Source organism: Phlebotomus papatasi, chromosome 1 (assembly GCF_024763615.1).
Source record: "Phlebotomus papatasi isolate M1 chromosome 1, Ppap_2.1, whole genome shotgun sequence".
Taxonomy (NCBI): domain Eukaryota; kingdom Metazoa; phylum Arthropoda; class Insecta; order Diptera; family Psychodidae; genus Phlebotomus; species Phlebotomus papatasi.
This window is the reverse complement of record NC_077222.1, coordinates 33,014,622-33,028,862: the sequence shown is the minus strand read 5'-3', so window position 1 is coordinate 33,028,862 and position 14,241 is coordinate 33,014,622. Positions and strand designations below refer to the sequence as shown.

General features: G+C 33.7%; 1 protein-coding gene and 1 long non-coding RNA gene across 3 annotated transcripts in view; both read left to right on the top strand.

The window, feature by feature from the left end:
- LOC129798863 (zinc finger protein 395) overlaps window positions 1–14,241 on the top strand; it is a 157,068-nt gene that overhangs the window by 8,902 nt on the left and 133,925 nt on the right. The gene's annotated exons all lie outside the window — the stretch shown is intronic.
- LOC129798881 (uncharacterized) lies at window positions 6,940–12,079 on the top strand. The gene is made up of 2 exons (XR_008751474.1): window positions 6,940–9,739; window positions 9,821–12,079. It is a non-coding gene; the product is annotated as an uncharacterized LOC129798881 (long non-coding RNA).

The window sequence follows — 14,241 nt, the reverse complement described above, 5'->3', positions numbered from 1 at the left end:
ATTTATGGGCAGATCCTCTTAATTTTTTATTTTGCCTGTGTCGCTGTTCACGCAAGCAAATTTCAAGCTTATGAGGTCATGTGATGCGTTCTGAATTTTTACATCACAACACTTGCCGTGATGGAAGATACTACGCAAAAATATACGCGCAAGCGCTTCCACGAGCAAATGGAATAGTAATACCCCTGCCTCCTGGGCGCGTGTTATGTGTATACATTTTGCCTTGAGGAAAGCTCCCTTGGAAAAGCTTTCTCGGCGTGTGAGTTGCGTAGTATTGGCGCGACCAAAAGTGAGTAAGTTATGCTTGTGGCTCCAAAAAATACTCCATACCACGACATTCTGGCGCGTAAAATGCGTATCGAATTGGGCAATGGGTGGGTGTGGGGCCAGGGGGAGAACGCATGTGTATTCTCCCATGAGCTTTTTTTTTTCTTCTTTCAACAACACACCAAATACTCTCTTGGATCGTTAGCCCCGTGCCGAAAGAATCCCATATAGATATTTTTTTTTTTGGGGTCTACGCATGTAACCCATACATTTGAAGGTTGGATTTCGATGGAGAAACGGTTTAGCGTAGTTTGTAGAATTTTGTGACGACATCGACCTCAATTGCGAAGGCGTATTTGGGGGGATTTTTCCGATTGACCATTCTGTTTTTCTGCCGGCTACACACAGAGAAAAATGTCGTTGATGATTCATATACATTGAATTTTTACTGTCCCAAAGTCTATCAGAAGATTGGAGAAGTACAAAACAGTTGACAAATTTTTAAGAATTGCTAATCAGAAATGTTAGATACCGAAACAATAGAAATATTACATTTTACCAAATATATTATTGACAAAAAAGTTTGCAGAAATTCTATTACACTCCTTGATTGTCTTAATTGAGATTTGCATCGATGAAATGATTTTAACCTTAATTTTTGAATGAATTATAATTAAACATATAAATGTATAATACTTTTACAAAGATACAAAAATAGATAAAAGTGTTTAGCTTGTCAAAATTTGATTTCTTTTTCATTTCAAGAATTTAATTAAATAGATTTGAAAAAAAAAAAAACAATAATTTTGTCATTTGCGAATCAACTGAGATGTTATGATAGGGTTTACCGATTTGTATTACTGGTGTGCTATACGCGATAGTACAATCAGTTAAGTGTTCACCTGTAATTACAAAGTTTTCTAATCAATTACAGTCTATGTCATTAATATTGAAACAGCTATGACTATTAAAAAAATCAAAATCTTAAAAGAGAAGCTAAAATTCGAGACCGTAAAAAACCGTTAGCAGAAGGATGATAAAATTTAAATTCGAAAACAATAGATCAAAACCCATGCATAAAGAGATGTTTTTAACTTTCGAGTTTTTGACAACTGTCATTTGGATATCGAAAAACTAAATATATGTATTTAAAAGTGAGAATTATCAGTGATGACTTTTGAATTACGAATTTTCACTGATAGTTTGTAGTCCTACCCACACTCTTAGAAAAGTTTAGACGTGATTACTAAAGAAAATTAGTTGTTCGGGCGATTATTACAAAATCTATTTAAAATGGTTCTTATATTCTTAAAACATTATACTCATAATAAATTTATTAGTAGTGAGAATATAAGACAATATTTACGTGGATAAGTTGCGGCAATTATTTCATTATGCTTTCATACAATTATATTTGCTTGTGTTAATTAAATGAAATCATTATCCCAACTAATATTGGTCACGAATTCCTTTTAGTTCTCACAACCAATGTAAATAGATGGGCCTATATTTTCATAAAGTTATGACTACTTTTCCAATAGTAAAGAGTGATTTTTATTTTAGTAATGCGTTGAAGCTCTTTCGAATTTTAAGCAACTAATAAGAAATATGCATCACAATGAATGCTATATAGTAACCACAACTAATATGATATAGTTATTACAGCCAATAAGATGGGTATCAACTCCATTTATTTAGTAATTGGAACTAATATGTTATAGTACCCATTACTATTTTGATTTAGTTGTGATAACTAAATGAAAAGGATACTTTAACTAACTGTGGTCAACTATTTCATTTAGTTACCCAAACTAAATATATAGTTGGGTCTATATTTACTATATTTTATAGTTCTAATAACTGCATATGAGCTTGTACGAACTAATTTTTTCGAAGAGTGCATGGGGCCCCCGACAATTTTTCCTAATCCTGACTTCCCGAGCACTAGATCATCCGTACTCAACCTCCACGTTTTGCTCCGTTCCCGCGATGGACTAATTTTTCCCCTTCCTGTTCTTCTCAACGCCCGTACGTCACTTCATGGGAATCCTTACATGCAAAAGAATTTGTAAATTTGATTTGAATAGTAACAGTCATTAGCGCGTTTGATTGTCTAACGACTACAAATTTTCGAAATTAGAATTGTCACTAGTGGCTTTTGAAGTGAGAAAAATCATATGAGTTTTATATTCTGCGTCTAAAGAATTTCGAAATTGTAATTGCATTTCAAATTTAAAGATCAAAAAATGTTTTTTATATACATACATGAAATCTTACGCTTGTTTTATTCATGACATTTCTCACGAGATTGTCATATACGAAAACGAATCTCATTTTCGAAAGTTTTAGTAAACGATATGGCAAGTTTTCTTTGAGAACGGATTCGGGATACACGTGAGCATTGTCATATAATCAAAAAGAATAGGGACGAGCTCAAATACGACTTTAGCTGCTTGCTCAGAACGATAATTATGTCATAGCTCTTCCGTTGTTCGCCAGAGAATTCTTTTCGAAGTCTTATAATTTAAAAACTAAGGAATTCTCTGGTGAATACCGGAAAAGCTGCGGCTACAATGAACTCCATTAAAGTTGTTATATGACAATTCTCACAAGTCTGATTCTGCAAATTAGTAAGAATTGTCATATTATCTAGATAGTGCCAAAAGCATTCAAATAAGTGCTTTTATGTATCGGCTTCCCTTAGTTAAATTTTGAGATTTTTAAATTAGTCACTGCATTGTTCAAAGTTGCTATAGTTATAGAGCTCATCCGTGTCTATTCTCACCAAATAATTCGTACGACAATTCTCACTTTTATTCAGAATCCGCCCCCACAAATGAGTGAAATTAAAAAAAAAAAAAAAAAAGAATTGGTAAATGATTTTTAGGAGTCTATTTTTCTCGGTGCAGTGAGAACGGAAATGGGTATGTTTTGCCACTTTCTGCGACATGCTAATCCAACAGATTAACACCGATGGAGATTGTTTACGCAGAAAGTGCTCGAGAATCGGGACGCACGTTTTCGCGCCATTTCTTGTCACTGTGCGAAAATCAGCAGTTGAGATTCACTTGTTTTCCATCCACTTTGCATATTTTCTCACCTCCACCACTCTTGACAATTCACCAAAGTTAATATGTACGTACACACCGCGATATTCACCTGTACTGGATTGCCAGGTATCAGATATACTCTTGGGAGGGAAAAAAATCAAAGAACGAAAGAAGTAAATGGATACAGTTCCGTCTTATGAGGTTTTAACCTAAAAACAGAATAAGACCACTTGATCAACGGTACTTTCAAAATGTGCTATTCTCACCTGTGTGAGTGAGAGATTTTTTTTTATTTGTAATTCTTACTGTCTCAAGAGAGTCTCAGGAACAAGAAGAAAAGCACGAAGGTGAAAAAAAATGGCTTGGGGAGTTATAGGAAGAAAAGATCGCAAAACCCAATGAGACTCATTTTCCTTCTTGGCAAACAATGGAGGTGAAAACATTTACCGGTAAATTTGGGATGATAAACAATGCGAATGTGTGAGCCGGTTGAGGGAATACACATTGCCGTATCGCGGAATTCCCCTCGTTTTCGAATCACAACATCGCGAGAAAAAAAGAGCCATAGAGGAAAAATGAGGTAGTACAAAAAACAACAAAAAAAAAAGAACACACGCACTCAAATACACAGTAAATTGTAAGTTGTTATGATGTCTTTATAATTTCATAAATCATTTTCCCGCTAAAAAGATAATTATACAATGAAGCTCTTAAAACGTATGTGTTAGAGCAATTTTGCTCTGACTTCGAGGAATTTGCAATTTCTTTACTCAGTCATCAAGAAATCGCTATTTTCTCTCTATATGTACAATTTTAATGAAAGACTTTTCAATAAGTGATGAAATATCGAGCAGAGAAATTAGAAGATTGACATGATGAAAGAGAATTATGCACTGCAAGATTAAATACAAAAGTACTCTTTGACTCTTGGGCATTCCAAGGAAAATTCCACTAATTGACTTCAGCAGAATTTTGGTGATTTTCTAAAAATTCCACTGAGACTGGAGGCATCGCATGATTTGTAGAGGTTTCCGGGAAGCAATCTCATTGTTTAAGATTTGTAGAACTAACGTCGCCATTACCTTAGCTTTGATTGCGAAAATGATTATCTTTTGGGTTACATTTTATATTCGTCACCTTTCGTGAAAGTTCGTTACAACTTGAATAACTGTCAGTGTCAGTTTGACATATCGTCGCTTTCATCAGCAAAATATGTAAAAGAATGACAGGCAAATTTTCATATTTATTGAAACAATCTAATTTTATTATTGTAATAAATATGAAAAGTTGCTTATAAAGTTAATAATAATAATAATAGCTGCTTAAAAGTTGCTTAAGTTAATTATTCCACGAAATTCTATAAATCCTAAAGAATGAGATTTATTTCCTTAAATTTTTAAATATTATATGTCAAAATTTATAAAACATAAAGAATCATCAAAATGATAAAGTTTAATGAATAAATTATTAGAAATGAAAATTTTGCAATATTTAAAAATAATTCTCAAGGTAGAGTTTTTTTGTGCAACAAGACAAACTTTTCAATTCTAAGATAAATGTTTTAGTTCATAATCATCAAAATTTTCCTTAAAAAATAATGAGAATTCTTCAATAAAGATCTTTAAGTTAAAACCACCAGATATCTGCAAACCTTACGGTGAAAGCGTAACAAACTTCATAATAACTAAGTTCAAATAGCAATGTCAAACGTATTATACAGTAGACTCTCTCAAATTCGGGCATTTGAGACCGAAATATCAACTGAATTAGAGAAAAATTCGGGTAGAAAATTGTTTGAAATGCAACGATTTTTTGTTCATCTGCATACTCATATTGAGCTTAGGGGGAAGTGGGACACCTTTGAAAGTGGGGTACCTTTGAAATTGAGATTTTTCTCCTATGTTTAAGTAGAACTGAGCTATATCAAAATGTGATTTAGCTTCTCAATATGTTTGTGTATCTAAATTGTATCACGATAAGGCTCAATTTTAATTAAAAATAGGTGAAAAATGCCAATTTGAAATGTGCCCCGCTTTCAAAGGTGTCCCACTTCCCTCTACATGCTCATTGCCATTATAAATTTCATGAAAACCTCTTAATAATGCAAAATTACATCAAAGCTAAGACAAATTATGGCAAATTGCTTCATTTGATAATCATAATCGAACTTGAAAAATGTCAACAAACTTTTTTCGAATTTAGCTGCCACCCGAATTAAAAAGTAGCCCGATCTTAAAAGAGCCGAATTAGCGAGAGTCTACTGTAGTTGCTTTTAAAATTTAAGTCAGAAAATTAAGAAAATGGTCAGTAAAGAATTCAAATTGGTCAGTTGATAATTAAAAATTGAAAAGAATTTATTTCGATCAGTAAAGAACCAGAAAGTGCTTAAAACGACACTTGAGAGGCAGTGCGATTTCCATATATTTGATTGGCACTTTTTTTGAGAACTGCTGACCGGTCAACATATTTTTGTTGATCGATTCATAAAAAAAAATGCTAAAAGCGCTGCTATTTGGTTAAGTGTGCTCGCTGGGTATTATGCCATCCTTCAAAATAACAAAAATAACGGAAATTACGATCTTTGTGCATAACGCTGCAACTTCGTTTCACTTCATAAAATTTCGTAAGGCGTTCGTAAATGTCACTGTCAAATTGACAAACCGTAATTCAAATTTTAGCAGTTATATGATAAGCAAAATTGTAAGTGAATATTTTATCACTTTTTCTGTAACTATTCGTGTTTTTTGAACTTTGTAAGTTGTGAATTGTCAATATCAAATTGACAGATCAATTTTAAAAAATCAAGCGCCATGTGATAAAGAAGATTATCAAAGGTACGAAATCTGTTTTTATTGAAGGTGATATTTAAAATTGCTGTTTAGTTGGCCTTAAGATAAGACATTTTTGCAAAAACAACTATATTATCGCACATTCTCTGAATTCCCGTTGAAAGAAAACCTTGCCAAAATACCCGGAAACGATCTCCCACTAAGTTTTTGACGACTGATTGTAAATTGAGACAAATCACGTGGCTCATTGTTTCTATGCAGCCCCCCAAAAAATCTGCCTCATTCGCCAGACCCTTATCTAATCACTCGCTCTTCTTGTCCACACGAAGAATTGAGGGAACGATCGGAAATGACGTCAGGTGGTGATAATGATAAATGACTGAGAGAATTGCCGTGTGTCAGACAAGGAAAGCCTATCCGTCGACCTTGCTTATTGCTGAGGAAGTGATAAGACCAGTCCAAAATATTGTTTGGCAAACAATTGATTACAGGTTGAGAAGGTACAAAAAACAATATTTTATCAGATTTCTCTTGGGTTTTTCACTACCCCACGTATCGATCGCGACTTTACGCGGAAGTTTTTTGCTTCAAGTCAAAAAGTGGTCTGTTTTGGGAGAAAATGGGTTTGTGGTGTTTGTGCACCAGTCACATTTAATTAGATAAGCTGGATGGGGGGAATATTATTAGGACAATAGTGGGTTTCCCAGGTTTTTTTATTTAACCGAAAATGTGCAGAGATCGCGTTTCTCGATCGAGCAATCGGCTTTTTGAGGTATTTGTGATGCCGTGACATCATCCTTTTGATGATGATCGCGTAAACAGCATCAAGGAAAAAATATGAGTCATCGAAAATTGTGTTGGTCGCGGCACTAAAAGCACGAGGAGACCTCCACGGAAGCCCCTCATGTCCCCTCAGTGATTCGCAGTAATTTGTAAATTGCGTATGAAATAAACATTCCGTATGCTCTATGCTATGCAATGTTTATAGAGAGAAACAATAAGATTTCGTGTGACGGCTGGTATGGCGTAAATTGTCTTTCAAGTATCAAACGTGTGCAACAAGTGAGCTTCACCAGGAATATTCCAAACACTAATAAGATCTGTTACTATTGCAAATTGAACTGAAATGAATTGTTCATTGTTGACCACCCGAAGGATGATCGCGATGGAATTTTTTAACTTCAACTTGATATTTGCCTTGGAGCAGTGCTCCGTTTTTTCTTTATTTCTTCATTCAATTCCATTGATATGTGTATATTTGTGTTGATTATAGTAACTCCCTTTTGGCGCACCAACTTAAAGACATGTTGGTTAAGTTCTTGGAAACATTTGCAGAATGATCGCTGAAAGGTGATCAAGCGTAATTAGCTGCAACATGTCGTTTTAATATGAACCACATACATCAAGAACGCGAGATTTTCTTCCTGCAAGTGGAACACTGAACTGACGTTGTGATGGTTTCTTTGCTGGAGGACTCCTTCGCCCATGTCACAATTTCACCGATCACGCAATCATTTCGAGGCCCAAAATCGCAAAATACTTGGATATTGCGTTGGATCAAAAAGGAATACAGTCTATAGCTAAATTATAAATCTCTTTTTAATATCGTATTACATTGATTGAGATAATGAGTTTCAGTGAATTTGGTTAAAGAACGATGTTACGGTTGTATTCAGTGAATGGTATCTAGGACATATCCAATTTACCGCAAAAAAACTATTTATATGGAAGCTATATGCGAAAACGGTTGAATCCGAACATTAAGCTTTTTACATCAGGAAACCCTAATTCTAGCAGGTTTACCATTTTTCGTCTTCTTAACACCGATAAAAATACATTGTATTCTCCCTGTTTAAAGTTCTAGCAATTGCTGAAATAAACTGAAATATATCAATAATATCATGCAATAATATCAACTCTAATGGAACATAATGCTTAAAACAGATCACTATAATTCAATTTAGTTGAATCCCAAAAAGCGAAATTCTAGCAGTTCATAAATCTTTATCTTAGGAAATTTCTAATATTTTGAATTGATAAAAATCATTACTTTTTCAATAGTATTAGAAATTTAGAAAGCGCCAAATGTACCAAAAGTTAGGTTTCCCGATGAGAAAATTGGTTTTAAAATCAATTTTAACTATGACAAGACATGCAATAGCGCACCTTTAAATTTGTTTCCACATTTTTTTTGGAATTGCCCTACTCCAAAGATGACCGGAAATACTCTCTTCTCTTGTAGTATTCTACAAATGAAATATTCTCCAATTTTCTGACAATTTCACTAGTGAATAAACGTAAATACAACTGCTAGAATACTTCTTTTATACCGATGCAAATAGGATCTTTTGTAGTTTCGATATTAATTTGTTTTATAAAGAAATCATTTTGTGGATGTATAACAATTTAAAATATTAAAGCTTCTGATTTAATTTAATAAACATTTCAATAGTCATTAGGGAATGATACGATTAGTTTTAAGAGTGCTAGAAAAATTGCTCAATATGGAATGAATAAGGGAGTTAATATACAATGTATTGCTTGCGTGCTTTATTCTAATTACAATCGTCTATTCTAACGAGTTATTACATATCGTAGGTATTTTAATGACATTTTTTTTAAAGCAAGTGGTGAAACGAGCTTATACGTATACATAATTTATTAAAAGGTGTTTTTCAACTAGGTACTTAAAAATTCTAGGAAAATCTCCAAGTTCCAAGATATATTGGATTAGTGTTTTAAAGCAACCCTACAAAATTTTATTTTAATCTGCCAGGGATTTCGAAATTGAAAAGATCAAGAAAATTTAAAGTAGAGAAATATTCTTACTAGTCCTGAGCCCTGACCCTCTTTCTAGCAGTTTAAGGCCAGACCGCAACGAAAACTTACGTTTATTTTATCACTATGTATTCCTATGCATTAGGAATAAGTAGTATTGGAATTCTAGTGAAAAAAAATAACAAATACTTTTTTTTCGTAAAGATATATTGCATGAGACAATTAATATTGACAGTGAGTCAAAATTAACCGTCTAGACTTACGTATCCGGTTTTGAAAACATACTTACAAAATGAATGTTATTGTGTGGACGTTATTAATTTCGGTACTTTTCTTCAAAAGCAATAAAGATTACACTCTCTGCAAGATTTGTCAAAATAGGAAAGGAAACATAATTTCATGATCATGAAAACTGCTAGAATTAGGGTTGCCTGAGTAAATATTATTTTACATTTGAATTGCTTATGAATTTTAGATATTTTGCATATTTTGTTGTGAATGTTATATTCTATTTTCGAGTGATATCAGTTTCGTATCATCTCTGTATTTTCGTCATAGTGGGTTTCCAAAATTCCCCCGCGATTGAATGATGCAACCACTGTCTGTTGTTCAGTCATTCCAAAATTTTCAAAGAAAAAAATAAATTAATTTGGCAAAAATAGCACGAAAAATCTGCAAGGAAAATCACCCGCATCATTGGGAAAAATGTCGCTTGAGGCCACTCGTGATTGTGCGGCTTTTCTCCCGGGGAAACGGCCTTGGTGTGTGCTTAACGATGATTAAAAGTCGCCGATGACGTCTCAAGCTGCGTCGACACTTGGCGGAAAATCTACTTCGCATTAGGAGCTTTTTGATGTGAGTGGCCAGTTTTATCAGAGTCCCGGAATGTCACTGTATTGTAATTTGCGTAGAATCTCTGTCTCTGTTTTTGCAAAGAACGTGTAGCTTCTGGCGGCACCAAAATTTTCGGGTCATTCAGTTTTTTTGCGACTGGCGAAAGAGAGAGTTGGCAGATTGTTTTACTCCCAAAAAAGAAAAACAAAATTATAAATTGAGAAAGAAAAAAATCTTAAACTGCGTTTTTGGACTTGTTTTGGGTGTTGTGCTTCTTTTGCACCCCGAGGACTTTCTTATTACTTATTAATTTTGGCCCGACAAGTGCGTGAGTTTCACTGGTGAATTTTCTCTTAAAGAGAGTTGAAGGTACAAAGTGACTTTTCTTGGAGTGATCTTGAACGAAAAAAAAACAATAATTTGAAGTGTAACTGAAAGGTGCGAAAGCAGTTGAATTTTCACGTAAGTCCAATACGTCTTTTACTCATGATGAAATATAAATAAGTGTTTTCCCTCCAACTTCGGCATTTTCCGGTGTTAAAGATTATTCAAACATACATTGATGCTTTTTTTGAGAACTACTCGAGCATACAGAGAAAACTGCGTGGAGAATTCACTCTTCTTGGGTGTGTTAATCGCGGCATTTTTTTTCATAAGAATGTGTGTTGAGAACACAAATACGACGGGAAAATGTGGCGATAGAAAAGCGCGATCTGCGGCACTAAAAGTGCGCATTTATGGTTGGAATTAAGACTCCGTTATATACAAATACGAATGTGAATGATCATGAAAATAATACGCGATAAAATATTGAAGATGGGAAAAAGAAAATTGCCACGATACGCCGCAGTTCCTGGTGGTTCTACATGATGTTGGCGATTTCTTTGACCGATCGTTGGTGGCTCTGAGGCCGATGGGTAGCTTCTAAAGCTTAGAAGAAACGGTTCTCAACCAGAGTCCATATGAGTTGATCACAATCAAGGTATATATTTGTCGTTTTTGCCTCAAACATACCCAAGGAGCATCTCTTTTTCTTTGTCAGTCTTGTCGGTCTTGCCGGTCTTTCGCTGTTACAGGGGCATTACTCATTACCGCATGAAGGATTCAATTCGTCTCAAATAATTACCTAACGCCGGTGCCTGGGCAAAAACTATTTATTTCTCTTCTATTTATTTGAGCACAATTATAAACATCGAGATTTAGTCGTTTTTAACATTCTGTTTCACAAAAGTAGCAAAAGTAAATCATTATTGCGCCTCTTTGCTTCAAACTAATTGCTCAAGTAAGCATAAATGAGCAATATTTTGCAAAACATTTACAACAAAATAATTACTTGATCATATTTTCTAAAATTTTGTTAAATTGCCTTCTTAAGTGGGTAAGATCTCAAAATCGTAATATAAACACAAGTAACCTTCAAATGACCTTCCTAATTTTATATATCCATAAATTTGTTTCACTATAATTATCTTTATTTTTCCATTCTAAGATATAATAGAATATTTTAGAATTGGACCTTAATTGGAATTTAGTGATTTCCTTACTGTTTTAAATACGGTAAAAAATACTAATAGGTTTTCTTGATTGTAGGGGCTTGTAGATTCTTAAATGCACAGGGGCAACTTAAAGAACAAAAAGATCTTAATAGCTCTAGCACACCTTTTAGATCAAGAAAATTGTATTAAAACGAAATTCATATACTTTTCCCACTCAAATTGTTTGCATAAGTGTATCTTACTCTTTCGCACTCTTCTTCTTCTTTTAAACATCACACCAATATTTAATTTAGTTTAGTCCAATTTTAAGACCGAAAGAGTAGGATAGACTGATGCAAATCTTTTGAGGAAGAGAAGTGAATTTTGACTTTATAAAATTTTCCTGATCTAAAAGATGTGCCGGACCCAAAAAGTTCCAATTTGCTTTCAATTCCAAATTGGACCATTACATCCTGAGTAGAAGTTCCTCCAAAAATATCGCTCTTTATGAAATTATTGAAGTTAAACCATGGATCGTTATATTTGGTGAAAAACGGTCAAAACGAGTTGAAGGTACATAGAGTACTATGATATTCAGTTTTCTGATATTAAGGTGACAGCTGTCAAATACACGGGAAAGTCAAAAAAAATGTCCCTTCTCTTATGGGTTTATATCCATTTCCTATGTTTTCCATATGTTTCTAGCGAGCCAAAAAAACTTTTGAGTTTATTAGGTGTTTTCTGTCATTGTAGAATGAATTTGCAAAAAATACTAATACAAAATAAAAGCCAATTTAATAACGAAGAGGCAACCTAAAACCCTAAATTGGCAACCTACGTAGTTTTGGCGATATCTCGTGAAATGTGTACGAAAACAGGGGAAAAATTATACTAAAACCGGTTGCATTTTTCAGAGCTAATGTCACCTCCTCGTTTATATCTGTCTCTTGCAGATTGGAGAGTTTAGTATATAAATTATGTAACTTACTTGAAAATCCATTAAGTGCACCAAGTACAAAAAAAAATATTAAAAAAGTCAAGAACTTTTCTTGTTCTTTGTTTCTTTTTAACAGAACATACTTAAAAGTGCAAAAAGAAATATGAGTATAATACAAAATTATTATTATGAAGTTTTTCATACCTTTTAGTCATTAGTAGATTCCGTTTAATTTTTTTTATTTAATTATATTTTTCTATTTTGTTTTTTTTTATTAATTAAAATTATATAAAGTCTTATATTTTTTAATTAAAAATTCTTTCTGATCTTTTGCTAAAATTTTACACAAGCCTTAAAATTATTCTAGATTTTTATGGTGTCGGAATAACTTTCTATTATATGACACTGCTATGACACTAAGGGCCTTAAAGATCCTTATAAGTACTTTATTCTTAAAATTCTGTCTAACACTTCCACAAGCATTCAAATCAGGTATAGAAACTTATAATAAGTCTTTTAAGTCGTTTGTAAGGCCTTCATATTTATTTTCGTTCAAACTAACGATTTTGCTACTTGGGTGGATCTTCTCAACTAATGTGAGCCAAGATGCTTTTGCCACGAGAACGATCGAAGAAATTATTGGGGGCTCCTATTGTGTCCCATTATTATACCTGACAAATCTACCGCGCACTTATTCACGGTACTTTTCTCTGTTTCTCAACTTTCTATTTTAAAAGCACATGCAATTCATTCTTCGTTGTTGTTATTTTTTCTTTCCTCCTTCCTCAACAACAAAACTCTCTTTTGCACCGGATCGAGTTGCGCGCGAGAGACACAGGTGCGCGAATGCGCAATCTTTTAATCATATGGCTCTGACGTTGGGCAGCGGTGCGAGGGAATATGGACATCATACGGCAAACTCATAAAAAAAAACGCTAATTCACTCTATTTGATATCCCAATGGCAAATAATATTGCGGCCAGTCATACAATTGGAAGTGAAAATTCCATTTTCTCAATTTGATTTGCAACCTCTTTGTTGACGATCGACATAAGCACCGGGTCAGGTGGAAGGTAGGTGAGCTAGTAGATTATAGGGCTCTGCAAAGTCTGTATTAAATCCTAATTGGATGTTTTTGTTTATACCAAATCATAGAGAAAGGTTATGTTCAGGTTATATGAAAAAAATTACGTATAAACAATTTTTGTGTGTAAAACCGGAATTAAACTACCGGCCTTATTAGGGGTGTAATGATTTACAATTATTACAGTTGAACGCCTTGATTTATAATATTTATAGTGCACATTAATCATGGTTTGGTATTCCTTCTTAAAGAAATCTTCTTCAAAAATGTAAGGCCCGTATAACTTAAGTCCTAGGACCGTAGGTGGATCAGTTGTTTATGCAGTTTCTTCATCTTCTTCTTAATTAAGGCTTCTGGTGATTCAGCTTTCCAAATATTTTTTGGAAAATTGGAAATATTCGTAAAAACAGAATAAAATTAAAATTTAGGTTTTGCAAAGAATGGCGATTTTATTTACGAAAAGTTAATAACATCCATTCGCCTCAAGAACCATTTTATTTTTCTGCAAGCAAATAAGGGGCACCGTTCTTATATGAAAAGGAAGAAGGAAAAAAGTGAAAATACAAAAATAAAAAAAGAGAATCAAATCATTAGTTCACATTTTCTTGAAGTGACAGAGAGGATCAACAGGCATAGGCTTTTAACCTGGATGTCCTGGACCCACGACCCCAACAGGGATATTCGGTTGAAAATGTTGATGATGCTGACGTCATTAGTAAGGCTGAGATTGGAGGTACCTTAATACGGGCTTCAGACCTAAGACTTAGCCATATGGCTTAACTGTTGTAATTCCTTATCAATCAAGATATTTCGGAAAATTTAACTTAAGAATGGATTATTAAGGACTAATGACCTATTAGATTCTAAAATGGCAATAAAATTGGTTGCAATTTAGGATTCTGAGGTCTTCGGAAACTGGGCTAAACCTCTAGCCTGAAGACCGTTTAATGTTCCCTGAATAGGTAATTTGACATTTGGAAAAACGTACCAGAGAGCTGATTAAACTTGTCTCTAGGAATCAAGAATC